Consider the following 7,656-nt stretch of genomic DNA (forward strand, 5'->3'; position numbering starts at 1 on the left):
TTTGGTTAGGTTGGGGTGTGATTTGGGTGTGCATTCTAGTTTTTCTATTTCTTTGTTGGCCGGGTATGGTTCCCAAGCTGTCTATCGTTGTCTCTGATTGGGGATCATACTTAGGCAGCCTTTTTTCCACCTTTAGTTTGTGGGATCTTGTTTGTGTGTAGTTGCTTTCTGCACTGCATGTAGCTTTACGTTCGTTTTGTATTTTGTTGTTTTTTCGGTGTCATTTAAATAAAAGTAAGATGTACACCTACCACGCTGCACCTTGGTCCAATCCATCTCTAAACGAACGTAACAGTAACAGCCTCCACACTTCTGGGAAGACTTTCCACTAGATGTTGGAACATTGCTATGGAGACTTGCTTCCATTCAGCCACAAGAGCATTAGTGTCGTTGGGCACTGACGTTGGGCGATTAGGCCTGGCTCGCAGTCGGCAATCCAATTCATCCCCAAAGTGATGGGGTTGAGGTCAGGGCTCTGTGCAGACCAGCCAAGTTCTTCCACACTGATCTTGACAATCCATTTCTGTATGGACCTCGTTTTGTGCACAAGGCATTGTCATGCTGAAACAGGAAAGAGCCTTCCCCAATCTGTTGCCACAAAGTTGGAACCACATAATCGTCTAGAATGTCATTTGATGCTGTAGCGTTAAGATTTCCCTTCACTGAAACGTAGGGGCCTAACCCGAACCATGAAAAACAGCCCCAGACCATTATTCCTCCACCAAACTTTACAGTTGGCACTATGCATTGGGGCAGGTAGTGTTCTCCTGGCATCCGCCAAACCCAGATTCGTCACTCGGACTAACAGATGGTGAAGCGTGATTTATCACTCCAGAGAACACGTTCCACTGCTCCAGAGTCCAATGGCGGCGAGCTTTACACCACTCCAGCTGACGCTTGGTATTGAGCATGGTGATCTTAGGCTTGTGTGCGGCTGCACGGCCATGGAAAACCATTCTATGAAGCTCCCGATGAATAGTTATTGTGCTGAAGTTGCTTCCAGAGGCAGTACGGTACTCGGTAGGGAGTGTTGCAACCGAGGACAGACGATTTTTACGTGTTACACGCTTCAGCACTCAGTGGTCCCGTTCTGTGAGCTTGTGTGGCTTCCCATTTCACGGCTGATCCGTTGTTGCTCCTAGACATTTCCACTTCAAAATAACATCACTTACAATTGACCGGGGCAGCTCTAGCAGGGCGGACATTTGACGAACTGACTTATTGGAAAGGTGGCATCCTATGACAGTGCCACGTTAAAAGTCACTGAGCTCCTCAGTACTGGCCATTCTAATGCTATTGTTTGTCTGTAGAGATTGCATGGCTGTGTGCTCGATTTCACACCTGTCAGCAACGGGTGCGGCTGAAATTGCCGAATCCACTCATTTGAAGGGTGTCCACAGACTTTCGGCCATGTAGCGTATGTATAGTAGGTGAACGTGCACGTCCACCACTGCAAGTATGGCCACTATAGTGGAGGAGAGGGTGAACTTAAGTCACTTTTACCAACCTTTTTATTTTATGATTAGGGTTGTGACGTCCCTCCCACTCTGTCTGCTGGGATCTCCTGTTTGGTGGTCTGCTTGTTGCTGTAGACCAGTGGGCAGAGCTGGGAGGATCGTCAGCTGATGTGGTGCACCTGGGCAGGCTTGGTCTGCAGGCTATAAAGGGTGGCCACATCAGACACCACTCTCTCTCCTTCCTGACTGGCAGGCTGGCTTCCACCATCTTTGTTTTTTAAATCTGTTTTCACCATACAACACCCTCTCCACTCATCCACACACTGCGTACACTAATGATCCAACATATGTCCACAGCTTATGTTACATTTTTGTATTTGTTCATATTTAGTTTAATAAACGTGTTCCTTTTTACATGTAAGTCATGCATGGTCTCCCTTTGTTGTTACGAACTATGAGCCAGGTCGTAACAGGGTTGACCCGTCTATTACAATAGATGTGTGTTTTTGCCATCTATTTACCCATGGTGCTTAGGGTTTACCCAAGGTTTCTTTGCCACGTCATTCCTATGTATCACTGCAATAAATATCCAGTATAAGAAGCAGCCTAGTGTACTTTACAGAATGTACAACATATAAACCTGCGTCAGAAAGTTGAACAAGATGAGACTTCACGTGTGCGTGCGTGCGTGCGTGCGTGCGTGCGTGCGTGCGTGCGTGCGTGCCTGCGTGCGTGCGTGCCTGCGTGCGTGCGTGCGTGCCTGCGTGCGACATCGGTGTGTGTGACACTGGAAAGATGTAGGTGGAAGTGCACTCGGTCATTGCTGGTTGTGGTTGTGTGTCTGTGTGTGTAACTACTGGGGAGTAGGTCAGTGACAGACATCTTTAGACATCAGGACAGACGGGCAGTTCAGGCGGCGCTTGGCAGACGGACAGCTCAGATGGCGTTGGGCAGACGGGCAGTTCAGACGGCGTTGGGCAGACGGGCAGTTCAGGTGCCGCTGGGCAGACGGCAGACTCTGGCCGGCTGAGGCGCACTGTAGGCCTGGTGCGTGGTGCCGGAACTGGAGGTACCGGGCTAAGGACACGCACCTTCAGGCTAGTGCGGGGAGCAGCAACAGGACGCACAGGACTCTGGAGGCGCACAGGAGGCTTGGTGCGTGGTACCGGAACTGGAGGTACTGGGCTGGAGACACGCACCACAGGGCTAGTGCGTAGAGGAGGAATAGGGCTCTGGAGACGCACAGGAGGCTTGGTGCGTGTTGCCGGCACTGGTGGTAATGGGCTGGAGACACGCACCACAGGGAGAGTGCGTGGAGGAGGAACAGGGCTCTGGAGACGCACAGGAAGCCTGGTGCGTGGTGTAAGCACTGGTGGTACTGGGCTGGGGCGGGGAGGTGGCGCCGGATATACCGGACCATGCAGGCGTACTGGCTCCCTTGAGCACCGAGCCTGCCCAACCTTACCTGGTTGTATGCTCCCCGTAGCCCGACCAGTGCGGGGAGGTGGAATAACCCGCACTGGGCTATGTAGGCGAACCGGGGACACCATCCGTAAGGCTGGTGCCATGTATGCCGGCCCGAGGAGACGCACTGGTGGCCAGATGCGTTGGGCCGGCTTCATGACATCCGGCTCAATACTCAATCTAGCCCTGCCAGTGCGGGGAGGTGGAATAACCCGCACCGGGCTAAGCACACGTACAGGAGACACCGTGCGCTTTACCGCATAACACGGTGTCTGCCCGTACTCTCGCTCTCCACGGTAAGCTCAGGGAGTTGGCGCAGGTCTCCTACCTGACTTCGCCACACTCCCTTGTAGCCTCCCCCCAAGAAATGTTTGGGCTTGACTCGCTTCCGTGCTAGCCGCGTACCCTCATAACGCCGGTTCCTCTCTCCGGTTGCCTCTGCTCTCCTAACTGCCTCCAGCTGTTCCCATGGGAGGCGATCTCTTCCAGCCAGGATCTCCTCCCATGTGTAGCAACCCTTGCCGTCCAAAACTTCCTCCCATGTCCATTCCTCCTTCTTGCGCTGTTGCTGCTGCCCGTTCACCCGCTGCTTGATCCTTCGTTGGTGGGTGATTCTGTAACGGTCGTCATAGTCGTTCTCCTCCTCAGACGAGGAGGAGCATGGATCGGACCAACACGCAGAGTGGAAAGTGGTCATTATTTAATGAACGTAAACTGAACACTTACACATACAAAAACAACAAACGTGACCAAACCGAAAACAGTCCCGTGTGGCACGAACACTGACACGAGATACAAACACCCACCAAACACACGTGAAAACAGCCTACCTTAATATGGTTCTCAATCAGAGGAAACGTCAAACACCTGCCTCTAATTGAGAACCATATCAGGCAACACATTTAACCCAACATAGAAACACATAACATAGAATGCCCACCCCAACTCACGCCCTGACCAACTAAACACATACAAAAACAATGGAAAACAGGTCAGGAACGTGACAGTGTTAACCTCTCCCTCCTGTTCTCTCTGTGTTAATCTTTCCCTCCTGTACTCTGTGTTAACCCCTCCCTCCTGTTCTCTCTGTATTAACCTCTTCCTCCTGTTCTCTCTGTGTTAATCTTTCCCTCCTGTTCTCTGTGTTAACCCCTCCCTCCTGTTCTCTCTGTGTTAACTTCTCCCTCATATGTCATGCAGTACGTAATTCGTTATGTAACTTACTACAGTATATTGTTTTACTGTCAATTATGTAATGAGGGATTCATGCAATCGTATGATGATCTATTTCACTTAAATACATTTTGGACCAAAGAAGGAATAATGTTAGTCTTTTAATTTTTTTCAAGACAGATTATAGTCTACTGTTTTATTTTTTTTATTTAACCTTTATTTAACCAGGTAGTCCAGTTGAGAACAAGTTCTCATTTACAACGGCCAAGATAAAGCAAAACAGTGCGACAAAAACAACAACACAGAGTTACACATGGGATAAACAAACGTACAGTCAATAACACAATAGAAAAATCTAAGCCATGAGATTGGAGTGTCTGAAGATAACTTTGAGAATATAAAGTCAACAGAGATGAAGTTGGAACACGCTGGACGGGTATTTAAGATAATGACTCCAGCATGGATTAATAGATCAGACTTTCATTGGATCTCTAGCATACCCCTCCCTTTTTCTTTCTATCTCTCGCCATCCTGTTCTCTCCCTCTCGCTCTTTCTCTTTCTCTCTGTTTGTCATCCTCTCCCTCCTGTTCTTTCTGTGTTAACCTCTCCCTCTCGCTCTTTCTCTTTCTCTCTGTTTGTCATCCTCTCCCTCCTGTTCTCTCTGTGTTAACCTCTCCCTCTCGCTCTTTCTCTTCCTCTCTGTTTGTCATCCTCTCCCTCCTGTTCTCTCTGTGTTAACCTCTCCCTCTCGCTCTTTCTCTTTCTCTCTGTTTGTCATCCTCTCCCTCCTGTTCTCTCTGTGTTAACCTCTCCCTCTCGCTCTTTCTCTTTCTCTCTGTTTGTCATCCTCTCCCTCCTGTTCTCTCTGTGTTAACCTCTCCCTCTCGCTCTTTCTCTTTCTCTCTGTTTGTCATCCTCTCTCTCCTGTTCTCTCTGTGTTAACGTTACTATTTATACACTTTTGTCATACATTATATATTTTCATTTCCACACATAATCCCCGTGAACTTGATATAGTTTCACATTATTTTCGGACATATGACTAATACGTTTTGCCAGTGTGCTTTTGACCATATGACGGCTAGGTATATATGCTGTTGCAGTGCAACAGAGCAGAAAACCCTAAGTGGCCTACTTCTATGTTTCTACTCCCATCTGGGTTGCTGGCTGCCTCGGGCCCCACAGCTGGACAGTGGAAACTGCACAACAAAAGGCATAGACCAACACTATGTTGTCTCTTATTGACCTCCATATAGACCAACACTATGTTGTCTCTTATTGACCTCCATATAGACCAACACTATGTTGTCTCTTATTGACCTCCATATAGACCAACACTATGTTGTCTCTTATTGACCTCCATATAGACCAACACTATGTTGTCTCTTATTGACCTCCATATAGACCAACACTATGTTGTCTCTTATTGACCTCCATATAGACCAACACTATGTTGTCTCTTATTGACCTCCATATAGACCAACACTATGTTGTCTCTTATTGACCTCCATATAGACCAACACTATGTTGTCTCTTATTGACCTCCATATAGACCAACACTATGTTGTCTCTTATTGACCTCCATATAGACCAACACTATGTTGTCTCTTATTGACCTCCATATAGACCAACACTATGTTGTCTCTTATTGATCTCCATATAGACCAACACTATGTTGTCTCTTATAGACCTCCATATAGACCAACACTATGTTGTCTTTTATTGACCTCCATATAGACCAACACTATGTTGTCTCTTATAGACCTCCATATAGACCAACACTATGTTGTCTCTTATTGACCTCCATATAGACCAACACTATGTTGTCTCTTATTGACCTCCATATAGACCAACACTATGTTGTCTCTTATTGACCTCCATATAGACCAACACTATGTTGTCTCTTATTGACCTCCATATAGACCAACACTATGTTGTCTCTTATTGACCTCCATATAGACCAACACTATGTTGTCTCTTATTGACCTCCATATAGACCAACACTATGTTGTCTCTTATTGACCTCCATATAGACCAACACTATGTTGTCTCTTATTGACCTCCATATAGACCAACACTATGTTGTCTCTTATTGATCTCCATATAGACCAACACTATGTTGTCTCTTATTGACCTCCATATAGACCAACACTATGTTGTCTCTTATTGATCTCCATATAGACCAACACTATGTTGTCTCTTATTGACCTCCATATAGACCAACACTATGTTGTCTCTTATTGACCTCCATATAGACCAACACTATGTTGTCTCTTATTGATCTCCATATAGACCAACACTATGTTGTCTCTTATTGATCTCCATATAGACCAACACTATGTTGTCTCTTATTGACCTCCATATAGACCAACACTATGTTGTCTCTTATTGACCTCCATATAGACCAACACTATGTTGTCTCTTATAGACCTCCATATAGACCAACACTATGTTGTCTCTTATTGACCTCCATATAGACCAACACTATGTTGTCTCTTATTGACCTCCATATAGACCAACACTATGTTGTCTCTATTGACCTCCATATAGACCAACACTATGTTGTCTCTTATTGATCTCCATATAGACCAACACTATGTTGTCTCTTATTGACCTCCATATAGACCAACACTATGTTGTCTCTTATTGACCTCCATATAGACCAACACTATGTTGTCTCTTATAGACCTCCATATAGACCAACACTATGTTGTCTCTTATTGACCTCCATATAGACCAACACTATGTTGTCTCTTATTGACCTCCATATAGACCAACACTATGTTGTCTCTTATTGACCTCCATATAGACCAACACTATGTTGTCTCTTATTGACCTCCATATAGACCAACACTATGTTGTCTCTTATTGATCTCCATATAGACCAACACTATGTTGTCTCTTATTGACCTCCATATAGACCAACACTATGTTGTCTCTTATTGACCTCCATATAGACCAACACTATGTTGTCTCTTATAGACCTCCATATAGACCAACACTATGTTGTCTCTTATTGACCTCCATATAGACCAACACTATGTTGTCTCTTATTGATCTCCATATAGACCAACACTATGTTGTCTCTTATTGACCTCCATATAGACCAACACTATGTTGTCTCTTATTGACCTCCATATAGACCAACACTATGTTGTCTCTTATTGACCTCCATATAGACCAACACTATGTTGTCTCTTATAGACCTCCATATAGACCAACACTATGTTGTCTCTTATTGACCTCCATATAGACCAACACTATGTTGTCTCTTATAGACCTCCATATAGACCAACACTATGTTGTCTCTTATTGACCTCCATATAGACCAACACTATGTTGTCTCTTATTGACCTCCATATAGACCAAGACTATGTTGTCTCTTATTGACCTCCATATAGACCAACACTATGTTGTCTCTTATTGACCTCCATATAGACCAACACTATGTTGTCTCTTATTGACCTCCATATAGACCAACACTATGTTGTCTCTTATTGACCTCCATATAGACCAACACTATGTTGTCTCTTATTGACCTCCATATAGACCAAGACTATG

The sequence above is a fragment of the Salvelinus namaycush genome, chromosome 27 (assembly GCF_016432855.1).
Source record: "Salvelinus namaycush isolate Seneca chromosome 27, SaNama_1.0, whole genome shotgun sequence".
In the NCBI taxonomy this organism is placed as follows: domain Eukaryota; kingdom Metazoa; phylum Chordata; class Actinopteri; order Salmoniformes; family Salmonidae; genus Salvelinus; species Salvelinus namaycush.